A 26,593-nucleotide genomic window follows, 5' to 3' on the forward strand; every position below is an offset into this window, starting at 1 on the left:
TAATTATGATATGACAATGATGCAAATAAGATTTTTATTTGGATTTATTTTAAACCTATAAATATTCCCTTTCAAATCCCTTTCAAGGATGTAACTTACAGTGAACATGATGGAATAGCCCACAATGACATATTTTAAAGACTGAAAAAGAATACCTTTTTCCAATTTTTTTTAGACAACAATACTAACGGGAGCACTTACTAATGGTTGCTTGCAGACAAAATAGTTTCAATGCTGGAATCCACTACATAAGTTAACCAAACTGAGGTACCTTGACACTGCAAGGATTTCTTACATGATACCAACTGCAAACAAATTGCAATCATCCTACTGTAGGTAAGATGCTAGTATTGAATGCAGTGAAAGATATGAAGGAAAAGGAAATTTAGATAAGATTTTCCTCATTTTAAAGCCAATTGCATCACCAATTGCCAGATTTCTAGATCTAACTTTTAAGAAGCAATATTTGCCAACTGAATTAAGAAACAAGTAAAATGCCTTTATGGTAGAAACAGCAACATGATAAGGATAAAAAATATTAAGTTTACTTTACAAAACAGAGCACATACCTCCTTTTTTAGAGCTTGTATAAACTGCAACACCTCTGAAAACCAAACTTCAGGTCCAGGAGTAGCTGAGTCTTGGTCTGTTATCATAGAGAAAGAAAAGTTATTAACTTACTATCAGTATTTTCCTGGGCAGGATTCTGTAGCTAAAAACATCTTTCTCCCATAGTTACATCGGTTGAAAGAATGTGTCTAATTAGTATTTCAATTGTGCTGTATAGGATTCATAGGAATCATAGGAATCATTGAACAGTAGAGAAAGCTAAAAATTATTAAACTGAATCACAATGCAAATTCTTGAAATCTGAGAATTAAACTTGTATAACAAGAACAATGTAATAAAATTCCAAACTATAAAAACCAAGTTTGTTTTTAGCTAAGAAGTTCATTCAATACATTACACTCTACTTTGAGCCCAGATTTACCTCTTGACTTGCAGTGATTTTTAACACTTGGCTTTGAGAGCAATGAAGTCGGAAGCAGTTAGTTCAAAAGGGCAGGGACAGTGAAAGAAGATATAAAAAGAGGCAGAATAAACCTAATCTGGAACATTTACAAGCAATCTGAAGGAATACATACACTGTCAGGGATGATAAAATATCCAAGTTAAAAAGCTGCATTGAATTCTGAAGCATCTGAATTGTTGTCCACTTCCTGAGAGGCATAAGTATATATTAGGAGACTGGGTTTGGGTTCACAAGCTTTCTATGTGAACTCTGTAGAGTCCCATTCAGATACATGACAAGGTCAATAGTGTTCCCGGAGTTGTGTACTGCACTACTACTCAAATATGTGGTGACTGGCTATATAGCAGTTCCCAGGATTGGCTCATTGGTCCTAATATATACCTTTCTCATTTCTAAAAATGTACTTAAAATAAATCCCCTGATCAACGGCCATAGTCAGAACAATTTGGGCAACAAACTAAACAAAGTAATATTAGAATATAACACAGAATATAAAATAAATACTCATGAGCCCATATTGATAAAAATGCATGATTGAATAAATAAATGAGGAAGAAGGGACAAATCTGTGCAAAAGAATCCCAAATGAATTAAGTAGATGGTCTGCCTCAAGAAAGTAAAAGGTAACTTCTCACTCCTAAAGTGTGGAGAGCACATAGGGATTTCCTTCCAAAGAAGTCTGTATGGAAAGGGTGGGGAGGCGGAGAGTAACTTTATGATGCAGAAACATGACAAATACTACCTCAGGCAGGTGACCACCATTAATACCAACAGTCATAAGTCATGTTGATGGAATGTACATTTGATATGATGTAATGGAAATGATACATTAGATTGAAAAGTCTGGATCCTGCCCGAAATACTATCTATGATTTTTTAGGCCTGACCTTAAGCATTTATAAAGGACTTATCTGGCAGGCCTCACCGGAGAAGTTTTCCCACACCAGACTCTGCACAGCCAGTGCACTGCAGGCTGAAGAGGACTGAAGTCATGGTCTCAGGGCCCCGGCTGTGGCATGCTTTAGGCTTCAAATTGAGGCCTCTTTACCTGGGCTTTCTGCTGAGGCCTTCCCTAGGTACCTCTGTTGAGATTGCCTTATCAAGGGGAGAAAGGAAGAAATCTGAAGACATTTTTCTCTAACTCATTGCTCACTACTTTTTCTACTCCTAGCCCTTCTTCCTCTTCTTTCCCCCAGCCCCTAGATCCATAAAATTACAGAAACCACTTGTTTGGGACCACCTCAGAAATAAGACTATGCTCATATCTGCACGGATACACCTGAATCTCCACCAGCACATAGTCCTAGACGTGAAAAACAGAAGAGTGGAGGGCAGCACATTCCCCCATTTAGCCTCTTGCTTATCTTCATGCAGTAAGGATTGAAGGCTTGGCTGTCACTTTCATTGTGGCTAGTTGTAATCAGCTACTCTGACATCTAGCAGGTCAGCTATCTCCAGATCAAATGGACCCTTGACATAACTCTGTGCTCTCCCTTTCCCAAACCCCAAACTCAAAAATCAATACATAAACAAATAAAACAAAACACCACAAATGCCAAAGAAGGGGCATTTTACAAACTCCCTTACCGATACTCCTCAAAACTTTTAAGTTATCAAAAACAAAGAAAGTCAAATAAATTATCACAGACAAAAGAAACCCAGAGAGATACTGCAACTAAATGCAATGTAGTATCTTGCATGGGATTCTGGAAGAGAAAACACTAAAGATAGCTGAATAAATTATGAACTATAATAATACATCAATGTTGGTTCATTAAGGAATCCCTGGGTGGCTCAGCGGTTTAGCACCGCCTTCAACCCAGGGTGTGATCCTGGAGTCCTGGGATTGAGTCCCACGTCGGGCTCCCTGCATGGAGCCTGCTTCTCCCTCTGCCTGTGTCTCTGCTTCTCTCTCTCTCTGTTTCTCTCATGAATAAATAAATAAAACCTTTAAAAAATATATTAGTTCATTACTTACAACAAATAGTACATACTAATATAAGATGCTAATAATCTGAGAAACTGGATGTGGAGGATATGGGAACTCTATCTGCTCAATTTTTCAGTAAACCTAAAACTGCTCTCAAAATTAAAGTCTCTTGGGATCCCTGGGTGGTGCAGCGGTTTAGTGCCTGCCTTTGGCCCAGGGCGCGATCCTGGAGACCCGGGATCGAATCCCATGTCGGGCTCCCGGTGCATGGAGCCTGCTTCTTCCTCTGCCTATGTCTCTGCCTCTCTCTCTCTCTCTATGTGACTATCATAAATAAATAAAGATGAAAAAAAAATAAAGTCTCTTGATGATCTCAAAAATAGTAATAATAAACCCTCTGTACCTGAAGAAATTCAGGTATTTTTTCTTTTTTTTACAAAATACTGAGTTTAAGAATAAAGGCTTTAAATATTTAAAGTTCTAAGTATTTAATCTGAGAATTCCTTTGTTTCATGATGTTCTTAGACTCTTTATACTAACTTTATCAATAAATAAAATTTATCCAATAAAACACTGAAAAACACTACCTCAATAGGAGTTGTTTTTTTTTTTTTTTCTTTTGTTTTATTTTTAAGAAACTATTCTCTTCTGAACTGGAAGATTAGAGAAAGTTGCCTTTGTTGTTGGTATTGTTTTTCTAATTATTTTCTTTTAATTTTCTTGGACATATACACAAAATAATATTTTCTATAACCAATCTAATTCATTATCTTATAAAATAATGAAATAATAAAGTCTATATAGAATGATATAGATAGATAAATAAGTAGCTCGATTAAATAAATAGATAAATGATTAATAGATACCTAGAAAGAGAGAGAAGGAGAGGGAGAAAGATAGAAAACGTTCTTATGATTTTCTCCATAGTTAATGCTTATAAAGAACAATAAATTTAGAGCAGTGATTCTGGAAAACATCTCTAGTCATTCCTCCAAATCATAGATCATAGCATTTGCAGACTGCAAAGACAGCTTATTTTATAGATGATTAAATAAAAGAAGAAATTAAGTTTTTTGCCCGATGTTACAGTTAACGATTAGACATTTTGTCTATTAAGCGGCATGTGCACTAGGATATTCATAAACTTCTAAGTGCTGTAATATGACCACCTAAATAGAATCTATTTTTGACTTTATTTCCAAAACATGATAATTACTTTCTCTGCATTAGCAAAATTGAGTAAGAATAATTTCATGTAATTTATGGTAAAATATAATTACATAATGATAAAAAATTTTAATCCTATTTTTTTTAAATTTGATATTAAATTTGATACTATAGTGGCAGTGAGGATGCTTTCATATAGATTTCTGAAAATACCAAAAGAGTATACTAATTTATAAAGAATAAAGCTTGAGCTTCTAATGTCTGCAGGTTGATTAGTACACACCAGAGCCTAATCTGTAAAGTACATGTTCAAACTTGCAAATGTCTAAAATTAGCCTCTATGCTCTGCGGTAGAATCATCGATGTATCTAGCTATATCAATAGCATAAGCCATTTACTAATTCTGAAAAGATGATTCAGGAATATATATTAAGCATAAAATACACTTAATAAAATTCACTGATTGCGTAAAAAAATGCACATCTTGAACATTTGTTTTATCAAAGAATATGATGGAATTTCTGAAATATCCAACCTAATTGGTAAAATGATTTTATATAGTTAAATATAGTTAAATATCTTAGTATTATAAATAATAAAGAGGCCAAAACGAAACTTCACTTTTTCTTACAATATAGAATTAAATTTTGTGAACATAATTTTAGAATGTAAGATATATTTTTGTAACCTACAAAATACCCCTACTTATTCTCAATATATGTAAGGTTTGTTATTTTGTTTTTAATAAACTCAAAGTATAGTTATTTATAAGATATTGTGGTAGTTACTGAGAGCCAGGATATAACCCTGTATATGAATCCAATTAATTCATGAGACTGCTCAATAAAAGTCATTCTGTTTCTAAATGTATGTAAAGTAAGCAAAAGTATTTAGCCCCTTATGATTTTTAACCTCTAGTATACACATCTTCTCCCAGGGTTGCAATCACACAATAATCTAGGTGTTGATGTGAATGAATTTTGATGAATTTTGATGAAAAAGTCTCAGTTGCCTTTAAGTTACAGAGATTTCCTGGGTGGGTCTAGCCTAATGAGGTAGGCCATTTCAAAGTACATCTAGAGGCCAGAGAGTGAAGTGGCCTCAAAAAATGAGAACGTGAAGCAGCTACCTCCTTCTGGTCATGAAGAAGTAAACTGCAGTGTCGTAGAGAGGGCCACAGGGCAGGTAGTGGTAGGTGGCTTCTAGCAGCTAAAAATGCTCCCTGGATAACAGCATGCAAGAAAATGGGAACCTCAGACTGAGAAATGCAACAAATTGAATCCTCTCTAGAATCTTTGATCTTGAATGAAGACTGTGAACTTTAGATAATACTGCAGCCCCAGCTATACCTTGACTTCAGCCTGGTGAGATGTTGTGTAGCGGATCCAACCAACAGTACCCTGACTCATGACCTATGGAAATCAGGAGATAATGTATTTGTGTTGTTTTAAGCTATTACATTTGCAATAATTTGTTGCATTGTTGCACAGCAATAGAAAAGTAATATAATATATATTGCATAAAGTAAATATATTTACAAATATCTTATTAGTAAACTTTAAACAATATAAGCTAACATTTTGCTTTAACTAAAGAGTTCTGTTTTTTTTATCAGTTTCATAAAAGCTATATTTAATAGGCAATGAAGTCTTTTATGTTTTTCCCCATGTTATGTGTAGTAATTTTTTTTAATGTAATTTTCAGTTAGGTAAGCATTAGAAATGATACGAAGTAATTTCTTCACACACACACAAAAAACACTCATTTCATGAGTATGTCTGTATCACCTTTCATAGTGAAATAGTTTTTTTTTTTTTGAGGATTTTATTTATTTATTCATGAGGGGCACAGAGAGGCAGGCAGAGACCGGCAGAGGGAGAGGCAAGCTACCTGTGTGGAACTCAATGCAGCACTCCTAACCCCTAGTATACACTTTTTGTACTTTAATACAATGATCACAAATCTCATTTTTTCAATTTCTCAAATATCTAAACAGATAGTTAACCAAAAAATGTACATTACACACTACATCACATACATTTACATTATACATTATATTATAAATATATATATATGGATAGCAAAATTATCAAAAGATGCTCAAGATTAATAGTCATTAGGGAAAGCAAATTAAAGAGTTAAAACCACAGTGAGATATAATTACACCTCTTTTACTATCAAAATGAAAACAACTACAACTGGCGATACAAAACACTGAATTATTAATTACACAGAGCAAATGGAATTCTAATACAGTGTTCTGAGAAGTGAAAAGTGTGGATAGTCTTGTCTTGTTCCTCACTTTAGAATGAAAGACTATGTTTATTCTTAATTAAAATTTCAATTGCATACAACTACACTAGAAGGCCACGTACACTATTAAAAATTTTAAGCAGAATAAAAATTAATGTAAAATAAATTAATGTGTTAGCATAATTTATAAAAATTTTCAAATAATTTTTTTGGAAGAAGAGGATACAAGTGTGATGGCATACAGATATTTCTATATAGGTATGCAGATGTGTAAAATGTATAATATGTATTAGAGAATATGTGATGTACTTAATATTCTAAGTTCTGATATATGTTAAATATACTGTTATATTAACATATGTATATCTGCATAAATGCATTTTTATTTCCTTCCAGTTACTTTGAAACTTGTAAATTTTGTAAGCTTACATATATATATATATATATACTTCTGTTTCCTTAGATATACTTTAATAATTCCTTAAATTTTTTGAATGATTCTACCTGAAAATTATTAGGTATATTGTGTTACAAGATGGTAAATGTACATTTGTCAAAATTGTTGTAACATTAAGAATTATTAATATCAATAGCAATAGACACCTATCTCTGGGAAATGAACAAGGGGTAGTGGAAAGGGAGGTGGGCAGGGAGTTGGAGTGACTGGGTGATGGGCACTGAGGGGGGCACTTGATGGGATGAGCACTGGGTGTTATGCTATATGTTGGGAAATTGAACTCCAATAAAAAACTATTATTATTATTATTTATCATTATGGACTTTCTTTACATTAGATATTTCATAGTAAATAAAATTATTTCTTTTTCTTTTCCCCACTGTGAAAACTTATCTATATTTTCTTTTCATTTTAATTTTCTGTGTTATGGATCACATTCCTTGTACCAAGAGGACTGTAAAGTGATAAAATCCACAGGGTAAATCATTTTCTCCATCAATGTAGATATGATACTTTGTGGTCATAAAATTTAAGAATTAAATACCCTGCTACTTCACACACACACAGACACACACAAACACACACACACACACACACACACACACTACACCACACCACTGCAGACAGCTGGGACAGGATAAACTGCATACAAGTTCCCAGTAAGATAGAAATATGGGAAATACAGAAGTTAATGCTTCATGGTCATGGTGATGATACACTACTGCCGGACAGACGTTGAGAAGAAACTCTTTGATAATGCAATAGTGGTAGGGTACTTTAACATTGTCTTATAGTAATAGACAGATCATCTAAGCAGAAAATCCACAAAGAATCAATGGCTTTGAATGACACACTGGACTGTATGGATTTCACATATATATTCAGAACATTTTATCCTAATGCAGCAGAATATATGTTCTTTTCAACTGCACATGGAACATTCTCCAGAATAGGTCACTAACTGGGTCATAAATCAGGGTTCAACAAATACAAAAACACTGAGATCATGCCATGAATATTTTCAGAGCACAATGCTATGAAACTTGAAGTCAACAACAAGAAAAAATTTGGAAAGATCACAAATATATGGAGGTTAAAGAACCTTCTACCAAAGAATGAATGGATTAATCAGGACATAAAAGAAGAAATTAAAAGGACATAGAAGCAAATGAGAAATGAAAATATGACAGTCCAAAACCTTTGGAATCAGCAAAGGCAGTCCTAAGAAGGAAATATATTGCAATATAAGTCTATCTCTAGAAGCTAGAAAAGTCTCAACTACACAGGCTACCTTTACATCTAAAGGAGCTACAAAAGGAACTGCAAATAAAGTCAAAGGCAGCAGAGAAGGGAAATAATAAAGATTAGAGCAGAAATAAATGATAGAGAAACAAAAAGAATAACAGAACAAATCAATGAAACTAGGGCCTGGTTCTTTGAAAGAATTAATAAACACTTAGCCAGATTTATCAAAAATAAAAGAGAAATAACCCGAATAAGTAAAATTACAAATTAAAGAGGTGAGTGGGATGCCTGGGTGGCTCAGAGGTTAAGCAGTTAATATTAAGAGGCAGCTCAGGGGTTACTGAGGCTGGCTCAGGGCGTGATTCTGGAGTCCCGGGACGGAGTCCCGCATTGGCTTCCTGCATGGAGCCTGCTTCTCCCTCTGCCTATGTCTCTGCCTCTCTCTCTTTCTGTGTGTCTCTCATGAAAATAAATAAATAAATACATAAATAAATAAATAAATAAATAAATAAATAAATAAATAAAATCTTAAAAAAAAAGAGGAGAAATCATAACCAACATTATAGAAATACCAACAATTAGAATATTATGAAAAATTGTATGCCAACAAACTGGGCAATCTGGAAGAAATGGAGAAATTCCTAGAAATATACAAATTACCAAAACTGAAACAAGAAGAAATAGAAAATTTGAACAAACTCATAACCAGCAAAGAAACTGAATCAGTCATCAAAAATCTCCCAACAAACAAAAGTCCAGGGCCAGAGAGCTTCCCTGGGAAATTTTACCAGACATTTAAGATTTATTTATTTATTTATGATAGACAGAGAGAGAGAGGCAGAGACACAGGCAGAGGGAGAAGCAGGCTCCATGCAGGAAGCTGGACGTGGGACTTGATCCCGGGACTCCAGGATAGCGCCCTGGGCCAAAGGCAGGCACCAAACCGCTGAGCCACCCCGGGATCCCCTTACCAGACATTTAAAGAGGAGTTAATACCTACTCTTCTCAAACTGTTTCAAAAAATAGAAATGGAAGGTAAAATTCCAAGTCTATTCTACAAAGCCAACATTACCTTGATTCCAAGACCAAACAGCCCACTACAAAGGAGAATCACAGGCCAATATCCCTGATGAACAAAAATTCTCAACAAGACCCTAGTAAATCAGATCTAACAATACATTAAAAGAATTATTCACCACAATCAAGTGGAATTTATTCCTCGTCTGTGGGTGTGGTTCAATATTTGCAAATTAACAATATTTGCAAATTAACGTGATGCATCACATTAACAAAAGAAAGGCTAAGAACTATATGATCCTCTCAATAGATACAGAAAAAGCATTTGACAAAATACAGCATTCATTCTTAATAAACACTCTCAACAAGGTAAGGATAGATGGAACATACTTTAACATCATAAAGGCCATATCCAAAAGCCCCAGAGCTAATATCATCCTTAATGGGGATAAACTGAGGGCTTTTCCTCTACAGGCAGGAACAGTATAGGGATGTCTACTCTCACCATTACTATTTAACATAGTACTGGAAGTTTTAGCCTCAACAATCAGACAACAAAAAGAAATAAAAAGCACTCAAATTGTAAAGGAAGGAGTCAAACTTACACTATTTAAAGATGACATGACACTCTTGCAGAAAACCCAAAAAACTCCACCAAAAAAATTGCTGGAACTAATACACAAATCCATCAAGGCTACTGGACATAAATTGCTATACAGAAATCTGTTGCAGTTCTATACACCGATAATGAAACAGCAGAAAGAGAAATCAAAGAATAGATCCCATTTGCAATTACACCAAAAACAGTAAGTTACCTAGGAATAAACCTAACCAGAGAGGTAAAAGATCTATACTCTGAAAACTATAGAACTCTTATGAAAGAAATTGAAGAGGACACAAAGAATTCAATCTTTATTAGTCCAGATTCTGATTTTCTTTGTAACTATAAATCCTTCAAAATATTAGAAGGTATTTGACCAATTTTCTCCCATTTAGGTTCATGTGGCACTAATTATACTCAAATTTCTTTACTAGACAAAAATCTCACAAATCCTTTCCTTTGTTTCCTGCACCCATTCAATAGTCTCTCAAATTAGTGGCAGCCACAGAGAAGCCAACTGAAACTCAGAAGTCTTAATGGCATTGCCGCATAAACACTGTACAACTAGTTTCTTATTATTTGGTATTTAAAACCAGTTCTATTTCTGCAAAGTCCTCATTATTGAGCTTCTTTCTCTGCCTTTCATTCCTGCTTGTAAACTGGACTCCCTTCTCTGCCCCTCTTCCCACTTCCCACAAGCTTACCTCTCTATTGTATTATACATTACTATCTTGGATCTTCCCAATTACCTGAAGCTAAGGTGTTTTGCAGAAATCTAGTTCACTTCTCACTTGCCACAACATTGCCAAATGTTTGTCAATGGATAATACCATACCAGCTTTCCAACATCAACTGTCTATTTTCTCACCATCTGTCTTTTTTTTCACAGTCTACAGGGGCGCTGACATATTTTAAATTCTCTTAGGCCCATTTCAAGGTACATGCTTTTGCATCATATAGATAGTCTAATTCTAAACAAGAATGTATTGAGATATTTACAGGCTCAGACATGGAAAATGTATTTCTTTCTCCTGCAACAATACTGGGTAGGTAAAGAAGTAAGCAGGACAGCCTTTCTCTGCTTAATCATTCAAGAATAGAGGCTGACCAAAGCTCCGCCATGATCTTCAACACAGGACTTTCAAGATAGCCGTAAAATAATCTGTATTCCAGTCAGCCAGAAGGAAGAATAACATAATGGAGCATGTGTGGGAGTTGTTATGAGCCAGAACTGGAAAGAATTCACATTATTTCAATGTTCATACCTCATTGACTGGAACTCAGCCTCATGGCTCTATTTAACTACACCAAAGGCTGGGAAATGCTAATTCTACCCAGGAAGAAAAGAAGAAATTACATTGTGTTGGGCAATTTCTAAGAGTAGAATAGACCTGAAGAATATTAAGAAAACTTGTTGCTTCAGAGGGAGATCTTATGCAGATTTTAAAAAGAATATTAGCAAGCTTGGCCATGTTTGTACCAAGCAAACCCCTTAGGCCCCTGGAAATAATGCAGGGTGCTTTTAAAGTATTTTGAGGAGAGCAGTGAAAGGTTAATATTAAATAATAAAGTTGAAATGCAGGCAAATAATATGCTTGGATAATCTTAAGATTTGAATGTTCATTCATAGTCACTCTAGTGCTGACAAATTGATGGTGCTCAACTTGACATACGTGGTTTAAATGGGTTGAGGAAAATGTAAAGATCTTGGTGAATTCCAGCCTTGGCTGACACAAATCTCTTTCTGCTTTTTAAAGTGCATTGATCATGCAAAACCTAATTTTGGCTATCGCTATATACCCACTCCAAGATCTGAACATTTTCTGTCATCAAAATAAATAATAGAAATTGATTAAAGGCCCTTATTACAAGTAAGTTGCTATGCCAAAATCACTTCAAATTTCAAGTTATTATTAAAACCAATCGCAGTTTTGATGTTGAAATTTACTTTTGAGTAAATTTAAAGCATCTTTAAAAAACCATGATTTGCAACATTTAGATTCATCTCACTTTTTCAGAACTGTAGCCATTGGTTTTTGCATAAAAATAGAATGAAAGGAATGCAATTATTTTTATAGCCTTTCTCTCTGAAATACATAAATTCCAAGATAAGAAAGTAAGCCAAAATATTTTATACATGTTAAAATTATTCTTTTTCTCTGGAGGGAGAGTTTATACCTTTCAATATATTCTCAAAAGTGCTGAACAAGCCAAAATGGCTTAGTAACATTTATCTATACAGTTTTCAGGATTTGGTGTTTAAATTTTATTTTCAAGAAAAGGTTAAGTTATAAGTGCATCATTTTCTAATTATATAAAGTAGACGGGAAAAATTTAGTGTGGGCCAGACATTGTATATATTAGATTTCCATGAAATTTAGGTGCACTGTCTTCCTAGAACATATTCCACAGTCAGAGATAACACAAAATTCATCCTTGACAAGTTTTTGTGATCTCATGGTGGCCTTGTTCTGTATCGTATCTTCTTCTCTTATTTTTCAGCTTCTCCACGTTCAGCAATCACAATACCTTTTGACCCTGAACACCCCCTCTAAAAAGTCTTTCCAACTCTTTCAGTCATTTTCCTGCCTTCTTTCTTATGTGTGCCACTCTCTTATATGTGAGGGAGCATATTCTCTCGTCTACCCTGCGGTTTGCTTGCTCCTGCTGTCTTGTTATTTCCTGGAAGGCCTCTTGTTGAATTCCCTTTATACCGTGTTTTCTTCCTGTGCTGCTAATCTCCGAGTCCTGCTTCTGCTCCTTCACTGATTTCCTGCCATGCCTTCACTTTCTAGAGCTACGCTGCTTCCCTTCTTGCTATTTTTAGGATCTGCACTGAAAAGTGCACCCTGAGGTTTAGGTTGGCACTGGAATCCTTCTCCTAATGCTTGGAAAGTGTACCTTCGAATCCATGCCTTTTGGAGAAAGACAATTTTCTCAGCAAATGGAATGTAGCATCAAAGTAAAAACAAACCCTTTAACCAACTGTGATTTCTTACTTTCTAAATTATAAAGAGTATTGTCCCTAGTAAACTTAAATATCACTGGACACATGTTCTCTAGAGGTCCATGCTTTGTTTTTACTTTTGCTTCCTATCCATCGTGTGTGGGTTACATTATGACAACTTCTTTCCAACAATTCCTGAAATGACCTATGTGGCCCTTCCACCTGGAGGGTCTACCTCTCCCTTAAAGCCTTCATTAAAAGTGACTTGGTTTGTGAGCATTTATTCACATCCATGAATAGAATCCTTGATCATTTTTTTACCTACATAATTCATATAAAACCCATTATCCTCTGTGATATTTAACACATAATTTTTTTAAAGATTTTAAATTCAAGTTAGTTAACATGTCGTGTATTACTAATTTCAGACATAGATTTAGTAATTCATCACTTGCATTAAGCTCCCAGTGCTCATTATAACAAATGTTTTCTTTAATGCCCATCACCCTTTTACCCTATCCTCCTCCGTCCTCCCTCCAGAACAATAAATGTTTTTGATGATTCTTTTCTCTAAAGTTACGAACAAATGAGGGCAAAAAACAAAACTTAATCAATGCAGTATGTGAAACATAGTTTGTGGAAGTGACTATACGTCTACTGACTGTTAATACTAACTTTAAAAAATAACAATAAGGGAAATGCATCTAATATTACAAAGCTGAAATGTCACTATGTATATAATTATTTATCTTATATAATTATTTATCTTATCCTATTGCTAATAAATGATAGCAATATCATTTTTGGTTTATGGCATACAAATAAAATGAATTTATGGCATATAAATAAATGGCTTAAATCACTCTTCCTTTGATTCTTTAGTGAATAATCTCTCAGGTGACACCAAGCAAAGGTTTCTTTATCTCACTGATACCAAATGGCTGGAGAAATAAGGAACTCCATTATTTACAAGCTCTAACACTACTTCAAAAATAAATTTCAATTATTCTTAAATGATTCTGATTTTTTCTCATTTTATATTGTCACTGTTATTCTGCTACTAAAACAATAAAGATGAGGATTTAAGACATTTTTACATTTAAGTTGAAAGCTGTTCAATCACTTGTATAGTTATTATCATAACACATATTTTAACATTATAACCTTGTGTAATTTTTAAACCAGGAACTCAAAGAACATGACATAATGAAAACAATATTTTACATTGAGTCATAATAATGTTAGATATTACCCTTTATACATTTTATGAATCTTTACTTGATTCTCATGAAGAATTTAGCAAATTATAGCATTTGTTAAATGTACTATTAAGAGTGTGGTATATAAGTCAAATATATTGTTGTAGATGCGCAACTGTAGTAATAATTAATGTAAAAGTAAAAAATATTTATGTTCATAATAACAATGTTACTATTTTCCCAAGATATTTTCAAGCCAGTAAGTGATTTTTGTATGGCGCTGTGTTACAATTATGTTAACCAATATCATTTAAAGCTTTTTACAGAAATAGTTTTATTTTATATGAACATCTTTGCATATTAAGTTTGTAGTCATTTTTAGAGTTTTCCACGGGAAATGCTTCAATAACCAGAAAAACATTACACTGTAAATTATACAAAGGTCATAATATTTTTTGCAATGATGTCATAATGGTACTTGATGGTAACTTTTAACTATTCTTATTAGGTTTTTGATATACATTCGATGATTACGAAGCTATTTAGCTATTTATTTATTTTTTAATTTATTTTATTTTTTTGCTATTTAGCTGTTTAATCTCATTTTCAATAAGAGTCATATATCTAAAAGCCCTTAAATCTTTTTCATTTTTTTCCTTTCAGATAAGCAATATGTTTTCATTACAGAAAATTTCATGATATAAGCATACTGAGAAAAAATAATACATTTTATTGCCAATCTTTAATAATTGCTATTAATATTGTGGTAGGTTGAATCATGTCATCCAAAAGATATGCCCAAATCCAAACCTCTGGAATGTCAGAATGTGACCTTATTTGGAATAAGGGTCTTTGCAGATATCATTAAAATAAGGACTACAAGATTAAATCAGGTGATCTCAATGACCACTGTCCTCATTAAAGGCAGAGAGAGGGCAAAGACACAGACACACACAGGGAAGAAGCCCATGTGAAGATGGAAGGAGAGATTGGAGCTCTACTGACACAAACCAAGGAACATCAGGATCCACCAGACTCTCTGAGGGGAAAGGAGGGCTTCTCTAGAACCTTTGCAGAAAATGTGATTCTCTAATCCTTTGACTTCTGGCCTCTAGAATTGTGAGATTATTTCTTCTGTTTAAACAATCTAGCTTGTGGTATTATGCTTTATCAGCCTTGGGATGCCAATGGGTCCAATATTTTAGAATATCATATATTCAAATTATGGTATATCTTTAATTTGCAGTGCTAGGACTTTGTTGGTTCCTTTGTATTTGAATTTGAAGCATGTTTTCCTTTATTTATAGCTACTTCTTTATATATTTCTTTGTTAAATTATTTCCTCCAGTTTTCTTTTCCTTTTCCATTATGGAACTGATTTTAAAACATTTTATTGGACTTATAGTTATGTTCTTGTTCTGTTTTATTTTGCATTTTAACACCTATATAAGGATGTGTCTTATAATCAATGTTCTGTAATAATTCATTTAGCAACACTATTTTAATGGATTCTTAATACAGCATCTTCTAACTGTTGGGAGTCTTAGATTGAATTTATTATGGCATTTAGATACAGCAACCTATAAATTTATATAATTAAAAATGTGTTAATTTTTCACACATTTATCTTTTCTCTAAAGAAGTCTTCAATTTATGTCCAAATTTTCTATTTTTGGTTTTTAAATTCTACCTAGCTTGATTTTTTTTTTCTTCTATTCTAAATCTTCTCTGTTCTTTTAATGGTGGTCTGTTCTTATAATGGATGTTATATTATCTCTGTTTCCTTTGAGTTAATTTTTTAAATTATGGTGGGGCGTTTTTGTTTGGTTTGGTTTGGTTTGGAAACTCATGTCAGAAATTAGACTTTACCTTAAGACTTTAAGTCTGAAACCCTTACCTTGGCTATAAATGTATACTTATATTGATTGGAATTTCTGTGTGTATTTCTAAAACTTATGACAACACTCTATGGTAATAAAGAAAAGGAGGTGAAAAGCTGGCTTTATGTCCCTTCTCTTTGTCTTATTAATACTCCTTAGAGAATCCTTTTATCCCTCCCCCCATGGGTTTAAAACTATTTGCTAGGAATCTGGCAACTGAAACAGCAACATAAGCTAGCTTTCATGATTTATCATGTTGTTTATTTCCTCAATACTGTTTTCACACAAATCTCTCATCTTGCTTTTAGTTGTGTTCATTAGCCCTGAGTCTGGGGGAATTGTCTTTCTACCTTTTCAGTCAACACACTGCTAATCATCTATGGTGAACATGCAGTGTAAAGGGATGTATTTGTTGCAGTATAATTATTCTTATTCAGTGAAATGCTTTGTTTTCAAGATCTTCCTACCATACATCTGAATTCATAGATACACTGCACCTTAAATTGTTAGGCCTTTCTGGTACATTTCAGTGGGCTTGAATTCTATTAGTGACACTCCTGTGAGGCTTTCAGTTTCCTGGTGCTGTTATGTAATTCAACATTTATTTACTTACTCTCTTCTACCATCCTAAGTGTTTGCTCACGTGCTGAATTTAATATTTCAAACTTTATTTTGGATGAGCCCTTAAGTTATTTTATGATTTTAAATTGTGATTTTTAAAATTATTATTCTTAAAAATAATCTGAATGCAGGGGCACCTGGTTAACTCTGTTGGTGAAGCATCTGCCTGGGGCTCAGGTCATGATCCCATGGTCCTGGGATGGAGCCCACAGGCTCCCTGTTCAGTGGGGAGCCTGCTTCTCCCTCTTTCTCTGGCCTTCCCCACCTCTTGTGCTCTCTCTCTCAAATAAATAAAACATTTTTTTAAAGATTTGATTTATTTATTCATGAGAGACACAGAGAGAGAGACGTAGAGACATAGGGAGAGGGAGGAGAAGCAGGCTCCATGCAGAATCCTGATGTGGGACTCCATCCTGGGGCTCCAGGGTCATGCCTGAGCCAAAGGCAGATGCTCAACCTTTGAGCCACCCAGGTGTCCTGTAAAATAAACAAAATATTAAAAAAAAAAATCTGATTGCAAAGTGAAGCACTGTAGACCTGAAGTGGATATGAATCACTTTTATACATAGAAGGTTACCTTCTTTAACCACTCCATTATTAAACACACTATTTGCCTTAATATCAAACAAGTTGGTAAATTATCCCCAGGAGAAGATTTTACCAGTGGAAAGAAGGTAAGTATATGTGTTTGGACCTATGAGACTTGAAATGATGCTAGTATTAGAATACAAAGTATTTTGAAAACATTCACAAAGTGGTTTAAGTTCAGGATAATTTAAAATGTTTAAAATAAAAACATAGGATATTAAAACATTGGTAATATTTTATTTTTAATTTTACTAAAAATTCTGGTCTAAGAAGTCTAAGATCAAAATTTTTAAGAAGCATATTTCAAATGATTAGATAGCTTTTATATCATTTGTAACTATTTTTTACTACTACAACAAATACGTTTTAAAATAAACTTCAGGGATGTCTGGGTGTCTCAGAGGTTGAGGGTCCTTGTGAGGAGCCTGCTTCTCCCTCTCCCTCTGTCTCTGTCTTCTCTCTGTGACTCTCATGAATAAATAAAATCTAAAAAAAAATAAAAATAAAAAAATAAAAGAACAAACTTTAATAATTAAACTTGATATTTTCAAGGCCTCATTTTTCCCCCAAATTTGTATTGACATGTGAAATCTGTAGCAGTAATTTTCTGCATTATAATATTCTGATATAATGCTTTTTAAAAGACCAAAGAATATCATATAAAAATATTAATAATAGGAAACATAATATCAAATCTCCTTTGGTATGACTTTGAAATTATTCTTCCTGCAACAAATTACCAGGCTGGGAACAATTTAACAAAATGCTTGAGAAGACAATCTATAATAACTGTGAAAAGTGTGAAAAAAAATTACCTAAGAAATATGTTAATTATTTTGGGGACTCCAACTGACTGCTTGTTTTATTTTTAATTATGAGGAGGGTAGTTTATTCCTTTTTTGTGTTTAATGTTTATTATTGTTTTAATCTACTACCTGTGAAAAGAAGTAAAAGTGCCATATTTGAGTATTAAATGGATATAAGAATACTTTAAAATGAAAAATTGAGTATTAAATGGACATAAGAATACTTTAAAATTATATATATATATAATTTTCTTTTACATACTACCTGATAGGCTATGAGTTTTATTTTTTAATAATATATTTTTAAAAATACCTATGTCAGTGGTATGTAGTGTAGATATACACACATTATATATATAAAGAGAGAGAACAAGCAAGTGTGTATGCAGGGGCACTGGAGTACCATGAGTTTTGTGTCTTTGATTTTTATGCTCATTATTCATATTGTGTTTAAGTGTATTGGATTTGGAGTGAGATTGCATTTGAATCTGTTTCACGACTTACTAACTAGATGACTATGCATAACTCAACTTCTTTGTTCTTTGTTCTTTAGTGCTTATTTATTTATAAAACAAATATAATGATGAGCACTACTTCACGGTTTGTTGTAAGAAATAAGATTAAAAAGAAAAGCATTCACAGTAGTGTCCTTCACAATATATACTCAGTAAATCATAGTCATACACAAATCCTAAGATTCTGGAAGCTGAATATAATTTAAATACAATGGATGTGCTTGTAAATTATGCATTCCCATTTTTGACATTCTAATGCCAGTTTTGAATCTTACTATCTTTCCAGTTCACCTGGTTTTCTCTACCCAGGTTATTAGGATATAAAAACGATCAAAACTGAATGTTTTACATTCCAGAGGTTTTAAAGGCTATGAGAAAGTTCTAAGAGTTTTCTGTGTTTGTATGAGAGCACATTAAGGAAATTAATCTAACTTTAAAATTTTAATATTAGCATTTAAAAAATAGCAAATTATATATGGTATGTAAGGCATGTAAAAGAATATGCTGGTTGCCTTTTTTGGTCCAATTTGTAATAAAGAGAAGACTAAAATTATCTTTAAGGTTACTTATAAATGACAGTAAACAGTGAAACCACACAAGACTGCTTTTGGTGACATGTTTTTTACTTTTGAACAATCTGCTCAATGTATCCCTTACATAAGGAATTTTTTCTGTTTTTTTTAAGGATTTTTTTCCTTGAGTAAGACCTGAATAAGAATGTTCATCATCAGCACTATATTTATGATAGTGCACAGTCATAGAAAGAGAGGAGTAAATATGAGATAAATTTGCCTATAAAAGGTGCCTATGAAAATATATATATAATGCACTTATTCTGTGGGCACATAGTCTATGGTTACACATTAAATATATTACGTAGAATAATTCACAAATATTTCATTATATTTACATAAAGGCCATGATAACTCTTTCTCTACTATTCCAATTTTAGGATATGAGTGGCTGAAAAAAAAAACAATCTGGATACTTCTGTATACTTCTATACATCATGAAAATTTTAATGCCATTAAATATTTTTCAAAGATACAATGACCAATGATGGCTTAGATACCTCTTGTATTAATTTACTTTGCCCATCTTTTAAAGATTTCTTCTATTTTTTTCCTAGTTTGTTGTGATTATTCTATTACCTAACAAAACTACTTCTGCCATCTACTGTCTCCTTTTATGTTCAAGGAATATGGAAAGTGGCCTGATTTAAGAAATAGGTTATAGAGTAAATCCCACAATGAGATAATATACCAACATAACAGAGAGCCTTGTTATTTTGAAAAAGAGTGCATCTCTTTTGTGCTAAGCTCTCCCATCCATTTCCTCATGTCATCCCATTACAGAACAAAAAATAAAATATTTAGAGTAAGGCTCTGTTTTCTTAGCTTTTTTGGTGAAAGCCCAAACAATGAGGATAATACATGAAAATTACCCTTCATTTCTAAAGATACATATACCCCATGGTAATTACTCTGAGTTATCAAAACTTAGTCAATTGACCAACACCTCATTCCAGTTATACAATATAACAATAGAGAACTGGCTGTTAGAGATACAGTTCTCTAGTTTGGGCCAAAGCTTGGTCTCTCTTTATTTTGGAAATAAAAGTTTGGGTGCTGTCAGGAGATATTTACACTATATATAAATCCAAAGGATTAGATGAAATCACTCAATAGACCTGTTTAGAGAGAGCAGGATGGAGAAAGCGTTCTGTGGACTCCAATACATAGTGGTGTGAAGAGGAAACCAGATGCAGGAAAAGGAGAGGGAGTGGTCAGAAAGGCCAAGAAAAGAGTCTTTGAAGGTAAAGACAGTGGTCGATTTCATTGAATGCTGCTGTAAGGCCAAATAAGATCATATAAAAAAGTAATCATTTGACAAAATTAAAATCCTTGATGTTCTTGATGTATTATTCTATTATTTTAATGATATTAATTAAATCCTTCAGCTTGGTAGATATGGTCCTCATTTGGTGCTGTTGAGTTAATAGAAATGAGACTGGTTTTCAAACCTGCTGAGCATTTAATGGTGCAATTTTAACTGTATTGTCTTTTATTCTGTCTCATAAAAGTTATTAATGTTATTAAAATATCTAGAGAAATACAACCAAGATCTGGTCTTAAAAGCCTTCATCTGATTGTTTCCTTAATATACTTCCTTGCTTTGGGGCACCTGGGTCGTGCATCGGTTAAGCACCTGATTCTTGGGTTTCTGCTCAGGTCATGATCTCAGGGGCCTGAGACTGAGCCCTGTGTCATCTGTCTTTGTGCTCAGCACAGAGTCTGCTTAAGACTCTATCTTCCTCTCCCTCTGCTGTTCCCCCCAGCATGCCTCTCTCTATCTCAAATAAATAAATAAATCTCTGAAAAAATACATATACATCCCTGCTTTTATTAGAGGCAGGGCAAGTAGAAGCAATGGTTATGAGGTCATTGCTACAGGCTACAGGCTTTGAAGTTGTTCCAGATGTATTCTAAATTTACATTTAATTCTCTCCCCTGTTTCTCTGTATTGTTTCCCTTCTTTCTCTTTCCCTTCCCTTCTCTTTTCTTCTGCTTTACTCTTGTTTTCCCTTTCTTCTCTGCCTTCTTCGTTCTCTCTACCCTGCTTCCCTCCCATATCACCAATATACATTTCAACTCCTTTTATTCTGTTAAATAGAATAAAACGTAAGGCACTCTCTCTTTCCTTTAAGGCTTTCAATCCATGTATTTCTGCCTGTGAAAGCTTCTCTGGACTCTTCCACATATTGTCTGAGAATATGCAACAATGGCGATGACATAAAGTGACCCAGTAAGATTGAGAATTTATTTTCAGGGAATAGAAGAAAGCCTTTCCTTTTCTTCCTCCCACCATCCAACCTCCAACCCTCTGCATGAATTCACAGAGGACTTTCATAATCAGAAATGTAAAAGCACAGGGAGGTGATCAATCAGGAGGTTAGAATGACTACTTCACAGAAAAGCCAGAACAAATTGTCTTTAGGTATTGTAAGGTCCCTCCCGGCTAGCCCTGCAGTCAGTATCTGAACATATTTCTCTCCTTCCTGGAAGTAAGAATAGAAGTAATAAGAAAAATGAAGATAATTCCTATTTTGCAATATATGATGCTTTTGTAAACCTGAAGGATTTTCCATCATTTAATAAAATCTCTCTTCCTCCATGTGTTAGATATATTTGGTTTGAGCTTTGGCCTAAACATTATATTTCAGCACTACCAAATAGGGCAGAAAAAAAGTAGCACTGAGAATGGAAAGTAAATGTATAGTATTTATGCTTGGGTGAATCCAGCTTTCAATTTTACTTTCTACTACTTATAGTATAATTATCAAAATGTAAGGTTTTGTGAGTAGCAAATCGACCTGTGGCCTATTTTATACCATTGGATTTTTATGTCTTTTACTTGAGATTCAACAAGTGGATTTCACATGTGTGCAGGGAAATATATTTGTAGAAAAGTTCTTGGTTCTCTGAATGCTGAACTTCAGGTCATAAATCATATCAATAATATATTATGAAAATCATAGTGGCTCTGTCCTTTTTGATGCTAGCATTGAGTTGTACATAGAATGAGCTGCTTTATCTCCCAGCACACAAAACTCTGATTGACAAAAGCAGACTAAAAAAAAAAAAGTTGAGCGAGATTCTAGTTGTCAAACTTTAGAATCCTGCCTAGAATTGTAAGAAACAGGGTAATCACTTTTAAACTCATGGATCTGACAGATAAAACTCTGTAACTTAATGCTATAAGTCTATCAGAGACAGAAGAGGCCAGGAAAAGATATCCTTTTTTTTCAAAATGGGCATAATAATAAATTTACATATAAATATACCTTTTAAAATAAGATAATTTTTCATATTTTGACATTTTTCCTAGATTTAAAGTACAGTAAAAAATTTAAATCCAAACATTTTTATGTCAATCTATCCAAATATATTAATCTTCTTTCCATTTTTTTTCTTTCCAGTTTTTTCAAGAACTTGCTATAAACTAAGAATTGCAATAAACTACTTATTTAAACAACATGCTAATGGTTCACATGATGTCACATATGTTCAATTTTTATCATATTTTAGAGACTATGCAAAGAAAAGACAATGGAGAAGACTGGTTGAGGTAGACATTCTTTTTGGTCCCCCCAATTTTCTGCATATATAAAAACACATAAAATAATGTACATTTATTCACTCATTCAAAATGAAAGCTTTTCTTTAGTATAAACAATATATGAGTTACTTTTCATACATAGGGTTTACTTCAACAGAAAAAGTACCTATTCTCTTGGAAATTACATTATATATGGAGGAACTAAACAAGTAAACATATAATATTTCAGGTGAACCTAAGTACTAAAAGGAAAGTAAAGAAATGGTAAAACCATTTGAAAACTATTCAGCATTCTCTACTAAAACTGAGCAGTGCCCACCCTACGGTCCAGGAATCCCAATTCTAGATGTATTTCCAACAGAAATGTATTTACATATTTAGCAAAAGGTATATGGTAAAATGTTTATATCACCACTGCATGTACTGGGCTTTTAAAGGAAAGTAAACAAATGCCCACCAATAGTGTAATAGATCAATAAACTATAGTTATTTACCATAGAATATAATAGAGTGATGACAATGATCAAAGATCACATAACCAAAGGAGAAAATAATGAGGGATTCCATTTTTATAAGCACTAAAGCAGGTTATATTAGTCTGTTGTTAAATGCCAGGATAGTATAATCAAGCTTAAAGGTGGTGAATGCTGAAAAAGAGCACAAACAGCTGTGAGCATGTGCTAAACTGTCTGTTTTCTTGATTTGGATACTGTTTCCTACTTGGGTGCTTTATTGGCTCAGGCTATGGCCTTGTCTAAAGCTAATATTCTGTTTTCTTTCATGATATATCTGTCAATGCTCTCATTTTTTTCTAAATAGTGTAGCTGTGCATTATGAAATGTTTCTTCCTTATTATATTTTAGGACGTGATTTAGTCTCATTAATTCTCACAACAGGGAGTCAACAGAAAGTGCTATTCAATAATAATGCAACTGAGATTCAGTAAGATTAGATCCCCAAAACATGAGTTAGTAGCACGAATAACAACAACAACAAAAAGACCTCTTAGTTCCAAATATTAGTCTTGATTTTCCAGTATCTGCTGAATTAAAAAAGTGTGTCCACTCATTACAAGCATTCGTGACCCTCACCACCACTTTGATTTCAATCTAACAGCAACTTATATTTCAGAAGCAAATCCTTATTTTAATTTCTAGTATAGAAATGAAAAAGTAGATCAATTTATTTACTGGTGTGGAATAAAATCAAAACTACCTATTATATAAAAACTATTAGAAGATGTATCTTTGAATCTCATGAGTGAAAATTATTCCTGACATTCCCTTTGATTTGATATACTGACATTATAAACCTATTGCTGCCAGTGTGTCCTCACATTTTTGGTGTTCAAAACTGCATATGCCAAAATAATAGAAAAAACATGTTTTGCTTTTCAAGATTAAATAATTCTTAATAATAAATAATTCTTATTTAATATTATGAATTCTTATAGAAATAAGGAGGATCTGAGGATTAGAAAACATATGACTAAAGTAGGTCATTTCTGAAAAATTAATTGAATTCATGCTAGTCCTTATAAAGGGAGATTTGAAAAGATGTGCATACAATACTGAGATCAGATTATACTTGAAGAGCATTTTTACAGGCAGAAAAAAACCCCTAAAATAACGTTGAACATACTTATTGATATTTTGACATTGCAATTAATATGTTGAGATTTCTGAATATTTGGAAAACATTACTGTCAATAATATTTGAGTAATGTTTTATTATCATGAAAAAGCATGAACAAAACTTTTGTGTGAAAGGCTATAAATTTTTATTTTAATATTCCTTGACCTGGGGATCCCTGGGTGGAGCAGCGGTTTGGCGCCTGCCTTTGGCCCAGGGCGCGATCCTGGAGACCTGGGATCGAATCCCACGTCGGGCTCCCGGTGCATGGAGCCTGCTTCTCCCTCTGCCTGTGTCTCTGCCTCTATCTCTCTCTCTGAGTGTGACTATCATAAATAAATAAAAATTAAAAAAAAAAAAGAATGTTTAGTGTTAAAAAAAATATTCCTTGACCTGTGTACTGTGTAAAATAATCAGGAGATTAACATTAGGCTGGTTTTATTATTATCTGTACACATATCAAATCCATGACTAAGCTACGTACACTGTGGTAGTCAGTGCTGCAAGTACTTCGGTCTGTTATATGACATACCACACTTGATACCCACAATAGGTAATTGATAGACACTTGGTGAATAAATGACAGGTAAATGCATAGCTTTCTGAATGAATAAACGCAAATATATATACAGTAGAACGCTTCTTGATAAAAAGACTCATGTCAAATGAACTGGGCCTATACACCTTTGAAAAAGATTTTGAAAATCTTGCATGATATCGCAAGAAATTTTGTCCTGCTTATGCTGCTACCATTATCCTGAAAGCCAGAGACCACAAAATTGGACACTCCCACCATTACATCATAAACCAAAATAATTTTCAGCTAGATTAAATATTCAAAGGTGAAAAATTAGACCACGCAGAATATAATATAGATAAATAATTACCTGATTTAGAACAGGGAGAGCAAAAAATATGATAATGAATAACAAGTAGTTCCACAGAAATAGATTGATTACCTTAATTATATTTAAGTGAAAGGAACCCCGCACTTCTCCACACTGTCAAATTTTATAAATGAACTTGGGAAATATGACTCGGAACATATATTACAGAGTAAGGTTTACTATCCTTATGAACTACTATTACATGTGAAAAACTTGTGATTAACAGGATAGGCAAGGGATATACATACATGATGAAAATTATATAAATAATAGAATCAAATTTTTCTAAAACAAAAAAAAGCAACATATCTAAGCACACATTTCTGTCAGTACTTCTGTCTCAGGTGCCTATATTAAGCATATGTGTTAAATCATAACTTTAATTTATATTTCTTCTTTACTATTTAAAATTTTTTGATGTTTTGTAATACAATGAAATAGAGTAATTCATTTTTACCATAAATGTTTGATTAACTATAGTGGCAAAGCATTTAAAAGTGTTAGAACAAGATAGCTGTAAGAGAAAGGATTAGTGGAAAGGTCTGGAGCACAGATGTCATCTTCTGAGAAAGCCCTCAATGTGCCCTTACAGGGACAAATCTAGGATAAATATTAGGCTCCTTTGTCTCAGGCAAATTTTTGCAACAAAGGTGATGTTTGGGGATGGTGAAAAAAAAATCCTAGATATTGTATTGGTTTATGTCCCTCCAAAGGGCCACAGTACTAAACAACATAAGTAACATTCACAAGCAGGACTAGGTGTATGATTAGGACAAAATATCTAAAAAGGCTACTTCTTGGGGTGATAATGAAAGAAAAAGGGGGTGTTGATAATGAAAAAAAGATTCAAGAAAAACTGCATAGGAAAATAGGTATCTATTTTCTAAAACTGCATAGGTATCTTTATGTTTTTTTTGTTGTTTCTGTTTTTGTTTTTGTTTTTGTTCTTTTTTAAGATTTATATATTGTGAGAGAGACCAAGAAAGAGTGAGAGAGAGAATAGGAGTACGGGCAGAGGAAGAGGGAGAGAGAATCTTAAGTAGACTCTGTGCTGAGCATGGAGCCCAATGCAGGGCTCAATCCCACCACCCTGAGATCATGACCAGAGCTGACATAAAGAGTTGGATTCTTGCGGTGCCTGGCTCAGTCAGTTACAATGAAAAAAATAAGTCAGAATGTGTGCATGCTTTCTCTCTCTCCCTTGCTCTCTCTCTCAAATAAATAAATAAATGGGACACCTGGGTGGCTCAGAGGTTGAGCATCTGCCTTTGGCTCAGATTGTGATCCTAGGGTCCCGTGATCAAGTCCCAATTTGGGCTCCCTACATGGAGCTTGCTTCTCCTTCTGCCTATATCTCTGCCTCTCTGTTGCAGATAGATAGATAGATAGATAGATAGATAGATAGATAGATAGAATCTTAAAAAAAAGCTTGGGTGCTTAACTGTTTGTATCACCCAGGTGCCCCAGAAAATGGTGTCTTTGAAAAAAAAAAGTTTAATAAAAATCTAATTGTAATCCATCATCGTACTACTTTGAAAAATTTTACTTGTTCTGCTTTGAACACCACATTTTACATCACTAAAGTTAAATACATTTTTTGTAAGGATTTTATTTATTTATTCATGAGAGATACACACAGAGAGAGAAGCAGAGACATAGGCAGAAGGAGAAGCAGGCATCTCTCAGGGAGCCCAAT

General features: G+C 33.5%; 1 long non-coding RNA gene across 1 annotated transcript in view; it reads right to left on the reverse strand.

Annotated features, from left to right (window-relative positions):
- The window catches only part of LOC140627035 (uncharacterized), a 50,233-nt gene that overhangs the window by 20,759 nt on the left and 2,881 nt on the right, over positions 1–26,593 (reverse strand). The window contains exon 2 of the long non-coding RNA XR_012026002.1: positions 570–646. This is a non-coding gene — a long non-coding RNA (uncharacterized lncRNA). The remainder of the gene's footprint in view (positions 1–569; positions 647–26,593) is intronic.

This window comes from Canis lupus, chromosome 38 (assembly GCF_048164855.1).
Source record: "Canis lupus baileyi chromosome 38, mCanLup2.hap1, whole genome shotgun sequence".
NCBI classification, from domain to species: domain Eukaryota; kingdom Metazoa; phylum Chordata; class Mammalia; order Carnivora; family Canidae; genus Canis; species Canis lupus.